We start from the raw sequence: 22,571 nt of genomic DNA, 5'->3' as shown, positions 1-22,571 counted from the left end.
GACAATCTTGACATGCGTGTCATGTAAAAATGCCAGGCCTGCGTGGAAAATGCCGCAGAGTCGCAACGAAAGCTATAGGAGAGCGGCCTTTCAGCGCCTTATCTAAACACTGATTGGGTAACTGCTGCAAGCGCACTTGCTTGATGCCCGCCATGGCATTAAAATGAAAATTTTAGGGTAGTAGTCCGGCATTCGCTATGTCTTTTTCTTGTTATTCTTCTAAGAAGCATGGTATCCGCTAAACTATTGCAAGGAATTTTGCGCCAATTGTTCATGCAGTGGCTGACGACACTGATGAGTTAGGCCTGAAGTGGGTATGCACCACAATTAATAGCTGAACAAAAACAAGCTTTCGTAATGGGTTTGAGAATTGGACGACCCACTCGTTGCGCTTTTTGCATTGTACGACGACTGCTTGTTCATTCGCTGTTTTAAAACTTTACAAATCGTTTTAACGCGATTGCTTTCCCGACATCAAGCCTGCCTAAGGCGAGCTTGCCAACAAGGCCCAAGCACTGTCGGGGCTCAGAGTAAGAATACTGGGCTGGCACCCTGTGGACTCAGGTTCGAACCCCACTGTGCCACTGGTACTAGGTATTTATTACTCATTTCGCGTGATATGGTTACAGACACCAGCGACAGCGGAAGCGGACAACTAAGGCGCAGCGCGAGACTCGAATTGTGATCTCATAACAGCTTTCGCTGTAAAACATTGCTACATGCTACGCTCATAACGAACTCGTGGCCGCTTTGCTAGCTCCACATATACGAAATTTGGTATCACGTGACGTGAAGAGACGATGAAGGTAAATGCATCGTGCAATGACACGTCCAAACAGGGTAATTATGACACGCGTGTCATGTAAAACATGACTTCACGCTGTGCTCATAGCCCGCTCACAGCCGTTTTATAGCTTCACATGTGCCAGATTCGGTATCACGTGACGTGAACAGACGACGAAGGTAAATGGCACGTCCAAACATGATATTCATGCCTGTCATGTAAAGCATGATGCATGCTACGCTCATATACTGCTCACAGCCGTTTCACTAGCTCCACATATACCTAATATGGTATCACTTGACGTGAACAGACGGTGAAGAGAAATGGCACGTCCATACGTGCTAATGATGACATTGCAGTCATGTACGACATGAATAACATCCGCCTCGTAAAGCTGTGCTGATTTAAAAGTGACATATCAGCCTTCCTCGTTCGTGGTTCGCATATAATCGATTCCCACTGTACGTGGGATCTGCCCCCGCAGGTGCGTCTGCGGAAACAAGCGCTTGGTGTGTGGCAACCAAGGAGGTTCTATACAATGTCTTCTGTAGTGGAGGTGCGCCCCGATGTGACGCCGGTCACCGCCATATTGAAAAAGGAAAGACTCGGAAGCAGACAACAAAGTGCGCTTTGTAGCTCCGCCCTCGCAGTTTTCTTTGCAGACTGTGACATGCTTCTGTAAAACAGTTAAAGATTTTACAAGGCCATGGTGACATCGTGCGTCGCTTATGGCTGCACAAATAGCACCAATAAGACGCCTGGGATCGCTTTTCAGGGGTAAGTATTCTCGCTTCGTTCGCAGACAATCGCCTGTTTTTCGCGTATTTTGGTAAATTACAAACAATATCAAAGATGCGCATGCGTGTAATACATGCGTATAGCTGTTTGGAAGGTAACTTGAAGCTTTAAGTGCTCCCTGACATGACGTTCTTGTGTTTTAGGTTTATGAACGAAGGACTTGCGGTTTGTGGCTGCAAGTATAAAAAATTGGAAGAGTAGGACGTCTGAATGCCCTTTGAATTGCAGGTTTTCTGGAGCTGTCTTACAAGGCAATACTGACGGCGTGCGTGCACATTTTTGGGCGAGTGAATATCGAACTTGTTGCATGTTTATCGAGGAATTCGCAAACGTAGAGAATCATTCCATGTCATGATTATCCGTGCTACAGGTTTCCCAAACACAGTGCGCTGCGTTCTGCATGGGAACGAGCTGTTCGAAGAAATAGTTAGAGGGCTACGGATGGTGACCACCTCTGTTCTATTCACTTCGAAGAATGCTGCTTCGACAGAACGGACCAGACAACCAGACTGTGGCCTGGCAGTGCACCTTCGATTTCTCCTGCTTTTTGAGCGCATGTGCAAAAAGCTGATACCCCTGTCACACGGGCACTTAAATGTCTTTTAAGTAAGCGGTCTTTTTCCGAAAAGGAGTTCCTGCCAGCAGACACACGGCACAGAGCGAACTCCTTTTCAGAAGCGGTCTTTTTCGTAAATGGCGTTCGTCGATCTCCTTTACGGCTCCGATTGAGTAGCCTCGAAACCAGTGGGCACCAGCAATTTTCGAGAGGTGGGAAAAAAGAGCGAATGCTTATTTTTCTGTCACCGAAACTCTTTGTAAAAACAAATTTCATATCTTGCAGAAGGTGTAATGAACTCTTTTAATGGTTATTTCCTTTTCTACTCTCGTAAGCAGCTACAACGCGTCGGCAATATCACGTGGTGACGCTCGGTCTTGCGCCACGCCATTTTGCACAAGCGAGGAAAACGTGGCAGTCGTGTGTTTGCCTGTCATTCAAGTGGTCCGAGTCGGAGCGTCTATGGACAACTCCGCAGATCAAGCAGCCGGCGCCCCACGGAAAAGGCAGCGTCTGCAATGGTCGAAAGCAGACACGTGGAGCCTAATCAGACTCTGGGAGGACAACTCGCACTCGTTGCGAGCGCAGAAGCACAACGGTGAGGTGTACGCCAGCATCGCGGCTGCACTCACAAGTGCGGGTGTCTCCCGCACGAAGGACCAAGTGCACACAAAAATAGAAAATCTGACACACACCTACAGGTGAGGCAAATTATTTGAGTAAGCTTGACGCGTCTTAGCGGCCTGTAAGCATGAGGAGGGAAGTGGGACGACAACAGCGATAATGGGAAAAATGATTTTTTAAAATTGTATTGCAGGTATGTTATCGAATGCTTCCAGTAAGTTTACTGGCGATTTGAGCAGCAGAATTTTTTCGCGAGCTGGTGAAGCGCATTTGGCGTGGGAAACGTTCGAACAATCTTTTCGAAACGACGCCCCACCGTAGGCAAAACGCTGAACGCCAAGTGAATGGCCACGTTTAGAAGCATGCTTATCGCGCGTTTTAGCCGCACACAAAGTTTCTTTTCGGCGGTTTGCAGTGGAATTGCTTTACAATGACGCGATGTTGCAGTTACACATGTTTAAGTACAAACGTCAAGAAACGCGTCTTTGTTGCTTGTTAAGCGCGCAAACCTGTCATGTAACAAGAAGGAAACGCGCACTTGATGTGGCGCAGGTTTAAAAATTCGCTTCTTTTTACTTTTCGCCGCGCGATTGTACATTTCGCTTGTACCAGTGGTTTTCTCAGCGCGCAGTTGTCAGTCTTGTAACATCTGTTTATTCATTTATTTTCGTATTCTTCAGGAAATGTCTTAAAGAAAAGACAACGGGCTCGTCCCCACCAAACTGGACCTTTTTTGTAGAGATCCATAGATTTCTTGGAAGCCTGCCCGACCCCTCTTAAATGGAGGAGGCTGGGATCAGCTCAAACCCAGCAAGCAGCAGTCCCTCAGTTGTGGAAGTAAGTAACTTCTAGTGGCAGCTACATTCTTTATTGCAAGCGAGTAGCAGCGTTAAGTGCAATAGCAGTGGCTTTTTGTTTTTTGAAGCTGTAACCCACTCTTTGTACCAGTGTAGCACAGTGTGCACCACGTTGGTGCTTCATGTTTGCCTTTAGCCATGTTCTCCGAGATATTGTCGCTGTAGTGTTTTAAATAAACCAACAAAGAAATATTTTTTCAGAAAGCATTTTCTTTTGCGTTTAATCAGCCACATCACCACAATAAAGTACGATTTAACATGACATGGTGCACAAACCAGAACAAATATAACAGGAACAGTCATTAGAGTACAATATGGGACAAATACTGCAGTGGCTGAAACACATCTGCACTCACATTGCCATTTCGGCATCACAGAACTTTGGAACCATTGCACCAGTCCTTAGGGTAAACGTAATAATTAAGCGATTCATGTGGGAGTCAGCATTGTAACACAAAAAGCACTCTTGTTGACATTTCCTTCTCTATGTGACATTTCCATCACTCAGACGTATAGCACACAGTTGTTAATGGCTATTTCACATGTGAAATTGTGCAATCACCCCATTTCTGTCATTTTCTTGAAATGCAGCTCATCTCGGGCATGGTGGCCGGATCGTCAAGTGACGATACGGAAGTAGGTGCACCCGAATTCACACGGGCTTCATCAGCACCTCAGCAGCCAAGCAACATCCAAGACTTTGTCATCGGGCGCAGAAACAGCTCAAGCGACAGTGGAGATGGCGCCCGCAGAAAACGGAGAAAATACACAGGTGCCGAAATCAAGGAGAAGATGCTGAATGAGCAGCGGCTCTTGAGGGAGCAATTTGAAGCCGCCCATAAAGAGGAGATGGAAATTCGAACAAAAGCATTAAAGCTGCAGGATAAACTTGTGGATGCAATGGTTGATTTTTTTAATAAAAAGATATGCGATTTCCTGTACTCATTCCGGCGATTCTTGTGATTGTTGCGTTTTAGTTCACTTGACTGTAGTAGTCCACAAGCGCTGCCCTTATGTCTGCTGCGTTTGCAACTTGGGCTTTGTTGTGCATGACGGCTGCGGGAAGTCAACGTCTGACTGCTGCACATCATTTAACCACTGCGGGTGGACATTGTCATTGAAGTGCTCACAAATGTTGCTTAGCACGCAGCATGCCTGTATTACTAAGCGAGCATTGCCTACATGGCACTCCATCCTTTTTGCAGTGAAGCGGAACCTGGCCTTAAGCCTTCCAAATGCATTTTCAACAATTCTCCTGGCTGAACGTAAATGATAGTTGAACTTTTTTTCACTTTCACTAATCTTCCTGCGATGTCCAAACGGCTTCATCAGGCTGAGTGCCAATGAAAATGCTTGGTCACACAGAATTAGTGGCGGTACTACTGTCCTGGCTATGGTGGCAAGTGGAGCTTTAAAAAGGGTACCCTTAATAGCATTGGAGATTTACGAATACCCAAACACGTGCGAGTCGTGGCAGCGTCCAGGTGCTCCAACGTTGATATACCTGAAGCGGTATCTGTGATCCACAAGTGCCAGCAAGATGATACTATACCTGCAAAAAACAAAGAGCGTGGCACGTAAAGTGAATGCAGCAAAGTGCAATGGACACCAAATGTGTGTGCGTGTGTTTTTGTAGTTGTTACAGTGGTGCAGCTACCTTAAAGTACTATCACAAAAGCATGTATATTTGTGTACAGCCAAGAATATGCTGCTTTCTGTGGTCATTAATGGAGCCAGGGATGTTTTTTTCTTGCAGCCTTGTCGTATATCTTCAATATAGTAGGTAATAGACATTAAGTTTTCTGCAGATGAGCTGCTGGTTTCTGCGGCCGTTATGAGCATGTCGGAATTATCATTGCAAATGCAATCTGGCATCTTCATGCTGTTGCATTAAAATGCTTACGTGAAAACTCCGTCGCTTGGCTTGCTCTAGTGCCTGTAAATGATGCGAGATGGTAGGAACCAAATTGTGCGTTGACGAAAGCACTTGGCATCGCTTTTTTTTATTTATTGCGATGTGGACTTGCCCTTGTGGCAGAGCTAGGAGTGAACTATATAGCGTAACAAAAAGGTTGAATAGTGCTGTTTTCTAGGCACATTAAAATACGGTATAAATCATGCTTTTTTACATTAAGAAGTTGTATTAGGCCACTTACCAGCCTCTGTAGTTGTAGTAGTCTGTGGCATGCTCCTTAGGTGGCGAGATCGGAAAGTGGCATCCATCCAAGGCACCGACGCCTTGGCGGAAACCGGTGACGGCCTCGAATTCCTGAATGTGCCTCGCCATTTCCTCTGCGGTCACCATTTTGATCCACTCGTGTTCCAGTACAGCGACAACAGCCTCGCAAAACTGCCTGTATAAGGTATTCACTGTCGAGCGTCCAACGCCGAAGAGGTTGGCCACAGCCCTATCTTCGGCTGACGAGAACAGCTTGTATAGGGCAATGCCGACTCGCTTCTCAGGAGTGATGGCTTCACGCATGCTGGTGCACTGTCTTTCGAGCTCACTGCGCAAGCACTTCACAATGAAACGAAATGTGGACGGGTACACTAGAAAAGATTGCTTGAAGTTCTGCTCACCGATGTGAGGTACAGTTCCCTCGAACCACCTCTCGTTTCGTCTGAAGGCCCAGATCGATCGATCGCAGGCCTTCTCCGACAGCTCCAGTGCGCACAGCAAGGAATTGCTGAACAGCAGTTGCTGCTTTATCCTCTCCTTGGCGGCTTTTGCAGCGTCTGCCTCACTTTCCAGAGCGAGAAGGCAGGCCATGAGGCTTGCGATCCTCACTTTTTCTCCCGTATGGTCGCCCATAACGTGTCGAGAGCAGTCGAGAGCAGCGAAACACAAATACGGTAAATAAATACCCAGTGGTGCCAGACGGACTTGCGCACGTCGCTAGTTATGGGAATGCTTCCTTATCTAGTGCAAAAAACTTTCACATTGGTGTTTCTTCATTTCTTATTCTTAAATTTATTTGAAGAAACGAGCAGTGCAACAAGTCTTTAATTTGCACATCGTGATACATCGTTTATTTTCATTAAACATTGCTTCTCTTTCAACTGCTAGCGCCACGCTTTCGCTAGCGTCTTCGAACGAAAACACTAAAAGGAGATCGTTGCTGCCGTGTGTCTGCGCCGCAAACACCTCTTTGTTAAAAGTCTTTCAACTTCGTAAAAGACCGCTTACTTAAAAGACTTTTTGCGCGCCCGTGTGATACAAGTATGAATGTATCTACCTCCTTGACGTAGCTTCAATAAAATGTAGTCACAAAAATAAGCAATTGCGTCTGAATGAAGATGAGACACGTTTAAAATTCGTTCTATCTTGCCATCGAAACCGAAACCAAAACACCGATAGACGAAGTTGCCGAAATGAGTGAGTGGCGTTATATCAAACATCGAGCTACCTTGTTTCTAGGCTCTGAAGGCTGTGCTTGCCATGACAACACACGTCGCCAACGGAAGTTGATAAATATTATGCTCAACTAACACCACTGCAATCGTTCTTATAAACGGTTTATTTGGGGTACGTCTCCTGGAGTTGGTCGGTTGCACGAACATCGGTGCTTCGGTTTTCGTTCCGCTTGTAAATTGGTTAGAATACGATAACTCTAGAAAAATTACTGGAGACTCCTGGTTTACTTAACTACCTATCTTTTCTAACTTTAGCTTCAATTTTTTTCAATGTCCTTATATATATTCTCTGGCAATCTGCCGACACACACACAAGCACATATATGAAAGAGGCAAGCAAATGTCGCATTCCCCTTGATCTTGAGTATCTGCAGGCACATTTATTAAAACACGCAATATATCTTTAAACCCTTTTGCACCGCATGGTGCGCCAGCAAGCTCGATACGCGAAGCATCCCTTGACAACATATTGATCTGAAAGCGTGCAGCTGACAATGGGTGCATGAAATAATTTGTTTCACAAACAAGAGGCATTTATTCGTTGGTTTAACCTAAAAGTGGTTTCCATCTCATTTTTGATTGTAGAAGTGCAAACCGGCGTGCGTAACGCGCGTATTCTATTGCGGTCTATGGTGGTTCCGCCCTGTTTTTCATCTAGCAATATGGCTGCCAGCAGCTAACTTGCTCCCGTTGGCGGAAGCCGGAACTGCCACTCCAGAGGTTCTACAGAACCTCCTTGGTGGCAACACCACAGACCCAAGCCAACGGGGGAGTTTTGACCTCCTCCTACGCTTCCCCGTGCGTCGCTTAGGCGTGGCCGCGAAAAAGAGGATTCTGGGGGTTGAGCCAATGCCGGGTGGTTTGACCATTAAGGCCCCTTCGGCGGAAGCAACATACCCCTTCAGCCCCGGCTTCACATAGAGGGCACCCTTGGCTGACCCACCCAGGGGAAACAAGCAGTCGCCTTTTCCTAACTCTCTCTCCTCACATCTTAGTCGTTATATCTCACTTTCAATCTGTCCTGTCTTCTCTCTTCGATGTACTTCCTTGTTTTATGGTGGCAAGGTATAACTTTGTGTGTTTGTTTTCCCTTGGACACATTATAGATGGTTATAGTAGCTGGGTACAGTTGGTGCTGGCTTGCCTTGATATAAACCTAAGAGCTGCGGCGTCCCATGTTGTGCTCAACGGTGGGCGGCTGGCATGGCTGCTGAAAGTAGACATAATAAATGCATCTCGTTCAATCCCTCGTTTACATGATCGTCCTTTTCCAAAAAGAGTGCGCAGCGAAGCGAACTTAAGTCTCTTAAAAAAAACCCCACAAGGAATGTTCCTACGATTGCCCGTTATTCATTGTGGAATAGCTCAAAAGAATGAAGAAGTTCTCCTTTTCTTTTGTCAAAATGTCTCACTGAGGCACTAGGTCAAAAATATAAGGATACAAGAATGGCCAGTAAGGAACGTCTTCTTGAAATACGAAGCAAGACACACTACGAACAGCCTGCCAAACTTGTCTCCTTCAGAACAACCTCTTTATCTCTCACCGAGCACCACTCCCTCAATAGTTGCAGAGATATGGTGTCTGATCATGATCTGTTAGATTTGAATGAGAATGAGCTTTTTGATGGCTGGAACGAACAGCATGTAACACGTGTGGAGCGATTGAAAATCGGGTGCGATGACAAATGAATCCCAACCAAACACCCGATTGTTACTTTTTGTACTATCACCATACGAGAATATCTTGAAACAAGCTACTTGAGGTTAAAGGTCAGCCCATAGATTCCGAACCCGTGATATTGCTTCAAGTGGCAGCGTTTCGGTCATGGCTCTCAGAGCTACCGCGGCCGCCAAACCTGTTAAATGTAGCTTAAACGAACACCCTGAAGACGGCTATGTCAAAGATCCACAATGCGCGAACTGCGAAGGCGGATTCCCCGCCTTCTCAGGCCTGCCCTACATGAAAGAGGGAAAAGAAAATCATGACCCTGAAAGTAACTTAAAACATTTTCTTGAAGGAGGTGCGGAACCACCTGTTTTTTCTGCAGGGACCTTTATTCGCGGACGTGACACGCAAGAAGGCAGTATCACAAAGGATCGCAGCGTCCGCACGTACCACACAGAATGAACGAGCAGTAGCGCCATCTGTACCCCAAGCGAAGCACCTCCCGCTGCTCCGCAACCTAAGGGGTTGCCAGCCTCCAGGTCTGCAGGCCCAGGGCCTACTAATGCTCAGCCAGAAAGCCTGAAAACTGTGACATCTGTGCCCGCAACCCACGTGCCAGTATCAAGCGCCTCAACCGAGGCGATGGACATAACGGCGAGTCCAACGGTTCCGCTGGCAGCGAAGAATGAGCACAGCTTGTGCGAGCACAAAAAAAAATAAAACACTCATCAGGGGGCCTGACAGAGTTCTCTGACCTAGGTCAACACTGTCTTCTGTACAAACAGCACTAACCGTTACTCAAAATGGGTACACACGTTATTCAGTTGAACGTGAGAGGTCTCATAAAAAACCTCGAAGACATCCAAGAACTCATACTCGAGGATTCACTACAAGTGCTGTGTGTACTAGAAACACACTTCAAATCCAAAACACCAATTTTCTACGTTCTTATGTTACATTTTTATGGGACCGAGATGATGCGGAGAGATGATTTGGTGGTGTGGCCATTATAGTTAATCAAGCCCTAGCGTGTACATATTTGCCACTATAAACATACCTTGAAGCAGAGGCTGTTCGAGAAGTTCTTCACAAACTCGTCACCGTGTGCTCTTTATACATACGCCCCCATCATCGTCTTGCAAAACATGAATTTCAGTCTTTAGTAGATGAGCTCCCAGAACTTTATCTGGTCATTGTACACGTGATTGTACAAAATGGTCTATGGGATGGCTCTTGAACATGAATTGAACAGTTCCAGTTATCTTCTGCTACATGTCTGTTCGATCGGAAAGAACCCATATACTATTTGAAATGCCCACGACTTATAGGTTGCACGCTGTGCAATGCAAGATGGCTGCGAAGAGATTATCAACCCATGAACTCACATAAGAAAAGGTAGGATGCACGGACGTACTCTCCGTGCTGCTTTCGCCGGATGTACTCTTGATCGTCATATGAACGTATACCAGACCAATGGAGTACTTTCTGAAACTATAGCAAATGCTGAATGATCGCTACCTCATTTCTCGCCACAGTGCAAAGGGTGGCGGTGTCAGCTGATCGTCCGTGTATCAACGATGCTTTGCGTAATCCTGTGCGTGCTACAGAAAAATGTGCGAACTAAAATTCACGTATGAACTGAATGGCACCCCGAGATAATTTGTGCCGAGCCTGCCTGGCGAATTCGCCGCAGCAGTAGGCCACTAGCGAGTAGCGCGCCGTCACGGATGCACAGGACCGAATGTTTACCAAAGCGATGGTTTGCAAACATATTACACCGTCGTCGTAACTTGTGCTGTAAGCATCATGCAGCTGCTTCTTAAAAGGAACACAAGCATCTAACTTCCTATTAGGTAGCACTCTTGTCACGGTCATGATAAGACTCCAACAGTGCGGAATTCGCTGCACTCGGATGTTGCAGGTTTGATCAGGGCGATTGAAAGAAGAATATCGAAATGAATACACGCGCACGCTTTTCGCTGCGTCATAATTGTGAAAATTTATCGAACAACGTCTTTATAACGGTACCGGTGAAGTGCGGGAGAAGTAAGCGTGGACTGTAGTCGTAACTGCATAGTTCATTTCTCTAACCATTTCGCTTCGCTGGTTCGTTTTTTATTATGAACTGTAATTGGGCTACATGAAATGCACAAAAAGTTATGTTTTTGTTTTATTTTGAGCTCGCTGAAGGATATTATACACTAAATACAATCAAAGTGACTTACGAGTGTGGAAAAAAAAAACACAATAATGCGCGACGAGATGGGAAAAGCCACATGCTGCTCGTGAGCTAGCAGCTGATCGTTCATCGTCACTGTTACTCTCAGCGCGTGTACAACCATCTACATCCAGCGAAAATACTTGACGTCAAGAAGGCTTCTTTGAACATTAATGCTGAAAGTAAGCTGAGGAATTGTCCTCACCGAATGACTTCAAAAGCGCTAACAATGCGTCATTGCACAACCAGAACACAGCGTCACTCACCATGTTTATCTAGGAGTGCGAGGAACATTTCGCTCCGATACCAGGCTAAAACGGAATTGAGGCTAAAATGGAATTGCTTTCTGTGTGCTGTTATCTATCAAAATAGTGAAAAACAAGTGGCGCAGCATAGGCCAAGGCTGGGAAGCGCAAATCTTGAGCCTGCGCTACTTTCTGCTTGTAATGAATGTTATGGGATTTATGCATTACAAAAGCATGGACACATGCTATACCCACGTTGATTGATTGATTGATTGATTTGTGGGGTTTAACGTCCTAAAACCACCATATCAATATGAAAGACGCCGTAATGAAGGGCTCCGAAAATTTCGACCACTCGGGGTTCCTTAACGTGCACCCAATTCTGAGTACACAGGCCTACAACATTTCCGCCTGCATCGGAAATGCAGCCGCCACAGCCGGGATCGGATCCCGCGACTTGCGGGTCAGCAGAAGAGTACCTTAGCCACTAGACCACCGTGGCGGGACACTATACGCACGTAAAACAAAGTGAGTTGCAACTGCGAAGGTTTGAGAATAAGGCTTAACTATCTAACATGGCTGCAGAAAATTTCGCGAAGCTGATGTATACTCTGCTGGCAACAATCGAAAGCGCGAGTTGCCATGTATTTTCACAAAAATTTCACATCTCGCAAGAATAAATTAGATTAATTGTGTCACCGACGGTCACTGGTATTAACTGATGCACGCAACATACAAAGTAGTTTGTATTCGTTTCTTGTTAACACGTTAACACCAAGGCTAAAACCTCCGAACAAGAGAGCGTTAGGAGTGTGTGCCTGCTCATCATTCTTGAGAGGACGCTCCTGAATTCCGCTGGGTGGCGTGACAGTATACGATTATGGCGAATAGTTTCGCGAAAAAAACGTACTCATCCATAGACCTCCGCTTTATCTCTCCATCGGTTGTACCCCTACTCTAGTGAAAAGTAATCAATGATCTTTTTGGAATCGACCATTTTACCATATTTCCGAGTTCACCGCGTATAAAGGAAAGTCCTCCACAGGTTCCTGAACGGCTCACAGACAAAGCCGATTGGGAACAGTTTCATAAAATTACAAGCTTAGGTTGGACTGACTTGTGTACCTTAAGTATAAAAGCTGCTGTCGACTATTCTTGATTGATATGTGCGGTTTAACGTCCCAAAACCACCATATGATTATGAGAGACGCTGTAGTGGAGGGCTCCGGAAATTTCGACCACCTGGGGTTCTTTAACGTGCACCCAAATCTGAGCACATGGGCCTACGACATTTCCTCCTCCACTAGAAATGCAGCCGCCGCAGCCGGGATTCGAACTCGTGACCTGCGGGTCAGCAGCCGAGTACCTTAGCCACTAGACTGTCTACTATTCTTGAGCTTTTGTTATTGAGGCTGCAATGAAGTGCGTCCCATAAAAAAGGTACAGTCTGGTAAACGACACATGACGTGGTAGATTAATGAATGTTAAAACGCGCACAAGAAATAAAACAAACAGGTTGCTGCTGGACTCTCTGACAACTAAGAAGCTCACAAACTTTAAGAACATTAAGCCCCAAGGCAGCAGAACGAACCGAAAAGTGAGACGGGATAGTTGGCAAATGTTTTTATCAGGCAATGCTTCCTCTACACATGGGGGTAAAGTCTGGAAGAGGTTCAGTAGGATAATAGGAAGGCAGGCATATTTACTCCCTCTAGTAAACACCCAAGGTCACAGCTTGGAAGACCAGGCGAACTCTCTAAGAGAACACTTCCAACGCGTGTCTAGCTAATCGCATTACTATGAGGCCTTCAAGTGGTACCAAACAGGAATAGAAAAAAACAAAGCATAGTGCAAGTGTATAAAATACGAGGCATACATTAATCATTTTTGTTTAGCTGAGCAACAGGCATCTCTAAACAGCTGTGATAAGTCTGCCCCAGAGTGGGATCGTACAAAATCGTCATCATCATCACAATCATCATAATCATCATCATCATCATCATCATCATCAACAACAACAACAACAACAACAACGACAGCCTGACTACGTACACTGCAGGACAAAGGCCTCTCCCATGTTCCGCCAGTCAACTCGGTCCTGTGCTTGCTACTGCCATTTTACGCCCGCAAACTTCTTAAGCTAATCTGCCCACCTAACTTTCTGTCTCCCCCTAACCACTTGCCTTCTCTGGGAATCCAGTCAGTTACCCTTAATGACCAATGGTTATCCTGCCTATGCGCTAGATGCCCGACCCATGTTCATTTTCTCTTCTTGATATCAACTATGATATCCTTAACCCCTGTTTGTTCCTTGATCCACTCTGCTATCTTCTTGTCTCTTAAGGTACACCTACCTTTTTCCTTTACATTGCTCACTGCCTCGTTTTCAATTTAAGTTGAACCCTCTTTGTAAGTCTCCAGGTTTCTGCTCTGTGGCTAAGTACCGGCAAGGTGCAGCTCTTATATACATTTCTCTTGAGGGATAGCGTAGAATATGACCTCACGAAAAAACTTACCTGTCAGAACACAGAACACCCAACGTTCACTGTGCAATGCTATATGAATGTGAGGCGAGAGGCCTACTTCTTGGAAAGAGGCTATTGTAGTTCCCGTTCTCAAACAGAGTAAGTATCCATGTTTCGAAGCGAGTTACAGGCCCATCGCATAACAAGTTGTCCTTGTGAACTTTTTGAAAAGATGAGAAAAATGCACCCTATACACCTAATTGAATCAAACAATCTACTAGACCAATACCAGTGCAGTTTTCGAGAAAGTAGATCCACCACTAATCACTGTGTACGTATCGAGGCACATACCCGAAACGCTTTCGTTCACAATTATAGTTTTCTACTGGTGTTTCTCGATATGCAGAAGGCCTACGACATAACAGGGTGCTTTAGAATATTAAGAAACTTCGCCGACCTCGCCGTGCATGATAGAATGTTTACCATAATCGAAAGTTACAAGCACTACCGCACATTCCGTCTTCGAATAGGTAACGTTTTTGTCCCAAACGTTTTTCCGAGAATCAGGAGTGCTGCAAGGTGAAGTACTTAGCTTTACTCTTTTTATTGTCAAGATGAATACATGGCGTCTTTGCATCCCATGAAATATATTCTATTGCACATATGCCGATGAGTTGCAAGTCGGTTTTAAGTTATGGAATCTTTCCATGTGTGAGCGGCAGGTTCACATAGGTTTCAACAAGATATTTATATGGGCAGACGAGAATAGTTTCAGCTTTATTCTTGAAAAAAAAGCACTTGCGTTCTTTTCTCGTGGAAGCGAGGCTTTCTTCCTGACCCAAATATTGACATGCATGGTCAACATCTTTCCGTAAGGACGCAGCACAAATTCTTAGGCCTAAGCTGAAGTTGATATCACACATTCAACATCTAAAATGTAAGTTCCCTGAAAAAAATAATTTACGTTTCCTAAAGGTTTTCCTAAAGGATTAGTCACGTGCTACGTGGGGAAGTGACAAGGAGTGTCTGATAGATTTGTACAAAAACCGAATACGCACCCGCTCAGACTACGGGGCAGTAATCTATCAATCCGCCACACCAAGCATCTTGCGGATGCTTGATCTGGTCCTTCATCTAGGCATTCGCAAATTTATGGGCACCCTTAGAACTAGCCCCGTAGAAAGCCTGTACGCTGAATCGATTAAGTAGTCACTCCGTCTGAAGTGGTCTTGCTTATCATTCGTATTTCCAACAACTGTACTAGGCGACAGAGTCGTCAGATGGTAGAATAGGGCAGCGAGAAGAAACGCACAAGAATGCACTCGAACAAAAGCTTTATCAGCAACTCATTGGCCAATTCTTTTTAAGCTGCATTCCCACTGCACATTGCTGTCTAGTACAGTGATCTCCCCAGGGGAAAAAGAAGCCGTCCCAGGTACTGATGGGTAGCAGAGCACAGGCGGATCGTAGTAACACTTTAAACGTTCGACATGCACAATTTCGCGGTGCTGGTGGCGCTTGTACGAAGGTGGTTCTAAGCGTTCAACGATATAATTCATGAGGGACGTTTGCTTTACCACACGGTACGGACCATGGTATTTCTAAACAAATTTTAGTGACCTTCCAGGGCTTGTGGCAGGTAGCCAAAGCCATACTAGTGGGTCAGGAATATAAGATGCAGGGGTGACGGCAAGATTTCGGCAGTGCTTCTGACGTTGCCGTTCCTTCTACGTGAGCAGCAGCTTCAGAGGGGGGTGTATGTTCCGTGGCATCAGCGCTATATGAAAGATTACTGTCTATGGTGGAAGATAGCTCACGCCCTTAAAATGGATAAAAAAGGGAGAAAAGCCCATGGTGGCCTGTGTGGACGCATTATACGCATATGTGGCAAATGGGAGCACAAGATCCCAATTGATGTGGTCAGACGCGACATACATGAACAACATGTCGCCAAGAGTTCGATTGAAACATTTACTCTTTCCATTATGCTGCGGGTGATATGCTGTTGTGGTGTGGTGAATGATGTGGCATTTTCTAAAAGAGCTTCAAAGACGTTGAAAAGAAACAATCGGCATTGGTAATTGAGTAATTCCATTGGTGTGGCGTGGTGCAGGATGATGTAGCGCAGGATAAACGAGGAAACATCGAGTGCGGCAGCGCTAGTTAAAAGTGAAGTTTCTGCTTAACGTGTCACAAGGCCGATAGCTACGGTCACTCATAGGTTGCCGCCGGGAGTGCTCGGTGAAGAACCATAAAGATCGATGCCTAGACGCTCAAATTCATGGTTTGGGAAATGCAAAGGTTGCATTGGGGCAGTTGAATGGTGAGGAAGATCTTTGGGACGTTGGCACGCAAGGCAGGAACATACATAACGATGGATGAACAGGTACATGCCGCACCAGTAATAGCGAAGGCATAGGCGTTCAAAAGCCTTAAGTACACCTGTATGCGCGCATCGTGGGTCATCGTGAACTGCCGCACATACGTCCGTGTGGATATACCGAGGAATGACGAGTAACCATTTTCGGCCGTCCGTAAGGTAATTGAGGTGGTATAAAAGTCCATCATGAACGAAGTAGTGTGCTTGGCGACGCAATGCCTGGCTGGCAGGAGGCGTCGACGGCGTTCACAGAAAGTTGAACATGGAAACAATCCATGAATCCTTCTGCTCGAAAACCATGTTGGTAGCAGAGAGGGAGGACTCGGCTAGCAGAGTATTAGGGGAATCGGTCTGACCATGTGGGCAGCGAGACAAGGCCTCTAAGTCAGTGTGCTTTGTGCCGAGATGGTCGAGAACGCGAATGTTGCATTTTTGTAGCCAAAGTACCCATCGAGAGAGGCGACCTGAATGCTTTTTCAAGAAAAAAAAGCCAGCACACAGAATGGTGGTCAATTATTATTTTGAACGGGGCCATCGAGGTATGATCGGAATTTAGTTACGAGCCAAGTTATCACCAAATATTCCTTTTCTCAGACAGAATAGTTAGTCTCAGCCTTCACCAGAGCGCGAAGGCGAAAGTGACGACGTACTCATCGAAGTCAGGCTTTTGTTGAGCACGGACGGCGCCAAGGCGTACATCGATCAAGCCCATGTGTGTTTTCGTCGGTACGCTTGCGCCGAAGTGCCGCAGTGTCGAAGGAGAGGTGAGAAGCCGACGCAACCTTGCGAACGCGGCATCGCAATCTGGTGACCAGGTCGAAAGTTTTTTGTCAGCACGAAGAAGCTGTGTCAAAGGGACTATAATAATGGCGAAGTTGTGGGTGAACCGTCAAAAGCATGAGCATAACACGAGAAAGCTGCGAAGTTCTGTCAAGGTTTTAGGTTGTAGGAAGTCAGCAAGAGCTTGGAGTTTTGACGGTGCAGGCAGTACTCCGTGTTTTGTCCAACATGGCCTAGGATGACCAGCTGCCGAGCACCGAAGCGACATTTGTTCAAGTTGAGCTGTAGGCAGGAGTGTGCGATGCATGTGAAGACGCGTTCGAGTCTAAATAAGCGAGAAGGAAAGTCTGGTAAAAAGATGATGATATCGTCTAAGTAACAAAGACAGATTTGCCACTTCAGTACCCGCAGGATGTTAGCCATCATTCTTTCAAATGTGGCAGGTGCACTGAACAGACCAACATGCATTAAGGTAAACTCATATAGACCATCTAGGGGGATGAAGGCAGTGTTGAGGTGGTGTGCTTTAGCCCCAGAGACCTGCGAGTAGCCCGATCGTAAATCGAAGAAGAAGAAAAAATTTGGCCGTGTATGTGCATGCTTCACTGCAATTGTCGTCAATAGGCGGTAGCCTTGCGTCTGGAAAGAGTAAGCAAAACGTTTATTTGATGTTCTGCGCGATAAAATTGGTCAGTTGTATTGTAGAGGCACTGGGCTATAGTGTCTCGATCCATGCCGCAAAGGTGAACGAGTTCATCAAGGCACTTTAGACACGAGCGCTATCTGGCAGTCATCTTGGAAAACGAAATATAGCGTGTGCGCCTGTCTCAGGGGCAATAAGGTGCAAAACGCAAAGCGATGGGCAGGTGCCACCACCATGTCGTCTTAGGAAAGCGTTGGAAACACTTGCCTTTTTCAGTATCGCGTTGCATTGTCAGCGCAGCGTGATAAACGCACGGTCCCTAGAGTTACGTATGTATGCTTTCTCTAGTATAAAGACACACATACAAAGTATTGACGTGTTGTTATAGTGCGTCAGATATGCGCAATTTTTGCTTGTTAATTTACAATTGAACAAGTAGAAATGCTAAACCTTAAGCAATGTTGGTGGGCGCTGCAGTGGGGGTTGTCCATTTGGGGTAACCTTACGGCAGACAAACAGACAATTGTACAAACAGACAGACAAACCCAAAATTTTTGCGTTGAAGTACCCCTTTTAAAATTCTGAGCTTCGTAGGCAGTCTGGCGCGACGTCAATACGAGGAAGCGGGTTATTATCCTTACGGGTTATGTGTTCAGATGACAGTAGTTCACAATAAAAGCGAATAATGCCATTCTTCTTTTTTACCACACTACAGGAGAGGCCCAGGGACTGCACGATGGTTGCAAAACACCTCGTTTGTGCATTTCCCTTACGTGTTCGCCGATGACTCAGTGTTCGGTTGCCAACACACGATATGGCCGTAGGTGCAATGGAGCGTGGTCTCCAGTGTTGATGTGGTGAAGAACAGTGGAAATGTGGCCGAGGCGAGCTTGTGAATGGTCGAATGACGTACGAAAGCAGTCGAGGAGTGCGACCAACTGAGTGTGCTGGTTGGATGTGAGGTTGGGGTCAATGAATCGAGAAAACGGCAGGTCAAACGGCAGGTGCGCAGGAAGACCATCAACGTCCACGGCGTAAATTGTAGAAAAGTGGGGTCATCAGGCGCATAATAGACAAAACTTGCGTCATCAACGTGTCCGAAGCTTTCATCATGGTGCAGGTTGACTGGGCACGAAAACATGTTGGAAACATGAAGCGCGCTGACACCCTGCAGAATAGTAAGGTGGGCGAAAGGAAGTAGCAAGTGGTGACGGTGAGTAACAAGCTTAGACGGCGTGAAAAAAAACGGTATTGTCAGAAAACGCATCGCAGGAGATGGGAACAGAAGAGGATGAGAAAAGAGGAATGGTAGTGTCCGTGACTACTAGAAACGGCTCAACTAAAAGCGGCTGAGAAACCTTCTGCAATGTTGCCACCAAATGGAGATAGTGAAAGTTCTTCGTGGGCGCAATCGATAACGGCTTGATGTGATGACAGAAAGTCCGGTCTGAAGATCATGGCATGAGAGTATGAAGGTGAAAAGACGAACTCAATGTGGTAAAGAATGTCGTCTCTAAAAACACGAAAAGTTGAATTTCCCAAGAAGTCAATCGGCTCGGCACTGGCTGTGCATTATGAGAGGGCTGAAAACAGCATGAAGAATTTGCGGAACTTAAGGGGAAGCTGGTCGGAAACCGCTGATCCCGCTGCTCCCGTATCGACCAGCACATGAACGGCAATATCATCAGCGTAAACTACAATTACATTCGCAGGTAATGAGTGAGGTCTTGAGCACTTCGATGAAAGTGCAGTTCCTACCTCTGGAACTGCTTTCGCCAGTTTTCCTTTGGGGAGCTTCACATCGGTGGATTAGTGGCGACGGGGAGCGCCGACGAGAGGACTAAGACCGTTGTGTGCTGAAAGCTTTAGAAGCAGCAAACGGAGCGTTGAAGTGCTGAGTGCCAGTATCAGAGCGGAAGACAGTCTGGACCAGAGCTTTTTGGCCGCACAGTCGAGGATACGATGAACGGCGGTGGCAAAACAGTGCTACGCGACCAGCGCAGCCGCATGAGAAACAGATGAACCGGCTGTAAGGGCTGCGCCACGAGTTGAAAACGGAGTCGCAGGTGAAGCGAAATATTGCCGTGCAGGATAAGGAGGCTGCGATGGCGGACGGTGGCTTCTTGTTGTGTAGTTTGCTGCCGAGGGTACAAGAAGGAAAGGCGGTCGTAGGCGCGTATGGTACTGTCGGAAAGGTTGATCTTGGCCGAGCAATGGCGGCAGCATAACTTAGCGCAGCTGTCACGGGAGCCAGTTGATGAGTAAGATGTAAGATGTCTGCCACTTGCTCCTGTATGACCTGCCGGATGTCAGGAGTCAAGAGCCACTCGCACCCTTGGGTGACTGGCAGGAGGGAATGCTGACATGCGATTGGTTTTCGAACGAATTGCGTAACTTGGTCGAGCAGTAAGTCGGAGGGTGAAGCACAGAAGCTGATAGTCAGTGGCGCAGCGTACTATTTGATCTGAGATCTCGGTGCGTAGAAAAGCGTTGCTTACGTAGTTCTTCATACCTCTGACAAAGAGTTCGTACCTCGTTCACCGTCTGAAGGTTCTTCGCTAAGAGCATGTGAAAGGCGTTGTCTTCTAAGCCCTTGCTTATGCTCTTTATGTTCTGCTGTTTGGTCAAGTTAGAATGAATGTGACAGCAAAGGTCCACTACATCTTAAATGTACCTGGTAAAATTTTCACCTCTCTGTTGGGCACGGGTGTGAAGCTTCGGCTCTGCCCGAAGCTTGCGGACGGCAGAGCGTCCAAATACATCTTGGAGTCTAGTCTTTAGTGCCGCCCAGGTAGAAAACTTCGACTCATGATTGTTGAAGCATATATTGGCGACTCTGGAGAGGTGAAAGTTGCGGAGCTGAGCTTATCTGCTCATTCATTCCACCCATTGTCCACACTAACCTTGTCGTACAAGGACAACCAGTTGTCGACGTCTTGATCTTCAGCTCCACTGAAAATCAGAGGGTTTCGCTTGCGGGACAAAAGACCGCAGACCGCTTGCGGGACAGTAGACCGCAGGTGATGCTTGGAAAGGGTTGCTCGGCCCAGAGTTTTCAGGCACGGTAGGCATGGTAGGCACGGGGGGAAGTGTATGGTTTCGGAGCTTCAGGTCTGGAAATACTCAGCACCTCCACCAAATGCCAAGAGGCGTTTTAAGTGACAGAGTCGTCAGATGGCAGAGTAGAACATCGAGAAGTAACGCATAGAAATGCACCCGAACAAAACCTTTATTGGCAACACGTTGACCTCTTCTTTTAAGGGCACATTCCCACTGACATTGCTGTTCAGTATAGTATATTTTACGAAGGTTAACGCAAACAAAGAACACCCTTTGCACTCCACACTCAATAATTTATCCGCTTTAATCCTTTTTTCTACCCGTTCTTTGCTACAAGAGCATTACGCACTACAATTGAGGGGCCTAGATGAGAAAATGGGGGTGTAATGACAGCGGTGGTTCGTCACCTTTGCCAGTGCATGGTCAACAAAACGAACAATAAGAGATGACGCAGTAGTAGATCTCAAACATTTATCAGAACAAGGGACTCGATTGACTATCGCGAAGACAAGCACAGAAATAAATACACATAACCTAACTAAAGCCCGAGTGGCTAACTGTCCAGTCTACGTGACACCACGATAGTTCACCGCAAGTCAAACTAGCGTCTCGAGGCGGTAACAGCCCACGCACAACGACGTCCCTTGTCGGTACCGAGTTTAGGCACGCAGATGGCACGTCCCGCGTGAAGTATCAGCAGGCGACAAAATCTCCGTCAGGTCTAACGTTTGTACACGGCCTTCGGCCGTCCAAGGTGGCGGCTGCGCTCAGAAACTCTTCGTCCCTGTCCCGCACGCCGACGTAGCAGGGGCCTTGTCCAGTGTCGGTTGCCCTGGACAGGTACCTCGGCTCACGGACCTCGATCACTAGTAAACAGACAGGAGCAGCTTCAAGGACGGCGCCCTTGTCTAGCATGTCCCAGATGGAGCCACTGTCAGGACCACCAGACGAGCACCGGGTTCTCTGTAAGCGTGGCCACGAAACCTCCAAGGACAGCACCATGATCTGGCGTGTTTTTCGGCTACATCCTGCTCGACTCTCTGCTCGTTCGGCACGCCTCTTTTTAAAGACGATAGTCTTTCTTGGGGACCTTCAACGAAAAAGTTTTGGTCTGTCTGTCTGTCTGTCTGTCTGTCTGTCTGTCTGTCTGTCTGTCTGTCTGTCTGTCTGTCTGTACATTTGTCTGTTTGTCTGCCCTACCGATACCTCAAACGGCACCAAACGGCTGACCCCATCCAGCAACTAAACACAATCGTCCCGGTGAAAGTCCAAGGCCTGCGATTCTCCATACCAAAAGATAAACGCGCGCGCACAAACATCTATCCCCCCCCCCACCCCACTCCAGTCGCGGGCCAAAGTACGCGCGGGAGATAAGCGCGTTTCAGTGCATCGTGATAGGTCGGGCGCGGGCGGCTTTTTAAAGACGATTCTTTCTTGGGGACATTCAACAGAAAAATTTTGGTCTGTCTGTCTGTCTGTCTGTCTGTACATTTGTCTGTTTGTCCATCCTACTGATACTTCAAACGGAACTAAACGGCCAACCCCATCCGCAGCGCCCACCAATATTGTTCAAGCTTTAGCGTTCATAGTTGTGCGATTGTCAATTAAAAAAAAGCAAATGTTGCGCATATCTGAGGTGCCATAAAAACACGGCTATGTTTTGTATGTCTGCCTTTATACTGGAAGAGGCACACACAAGTAGCTCAGCGTTTATCGCGCTGCACTGACAGTGCAACGCGATGCCCCAGACGGTGTTTCTAACGCTTCGCTACGACGACACGGTGGTGGCACCAGATCGTCACTTTACATTCTACACCTTATCACTTTCGAGACTGGCTCGTATCTTTCTCCGCGGTCGTGCACGCCTTCGTTTCCGAGGATAACTGCCAGATGGCGCTCGTGTCAAACGTGCCTAGATGATCTTGTTCGCCTCCACTACACGCTCGAGGCACTCTAACGCAGTGCCTTTTGAATACCATTCACCGATTTTCTTGCGCAGAACATCAAATTGTTCATTCTCTTCAGACGCAAGACCATCCTCTTTCGACGACATTTACTGTGTAACGTGTAGATTCGGGCCA

General features: G+C 46.7%; 1 protein-coding gene and 1 pseudogene across 2 annotated transcripts in view; both read right to left on the bottom strand.

The window, feature by feature from the left end:
- The window catches only part of LOC119162992 (carboxypeptidase M-like), a 1,476,599-nt gene that overhangs the window by 104,315 nt on the left and 1,349,713 nt on the right, over positions 1–22,571 (bottom strand). The window lies entirely within an intron of this gene.
- On the bottom strand, positions 4,631–21,492 carry LOC142783982 (uncharacterized; annotated as a pseudogene).

Source organism: Rhipicephalus microplus, unplaced genomic scaffold, assembly GCF_043290135.1.
Source record: "Rhipicephalus microplus isolate Deutch F79 unplaced genomic scaffold, USDA_Rmic scaffold_13, whole genome shotgun sequence".
Classification (NCBI taxonomy): Eukaryota; Metazoa; Arthropoda; class Arachnida; order Ixodida; family Ixodidae; genus Rhipicephalus; species Rhipicephalus microplus.
Note: the sequence above shows the minus strand (reverse complement) of the source record. Positions and strands in the feature narration are given on the sequence as shown.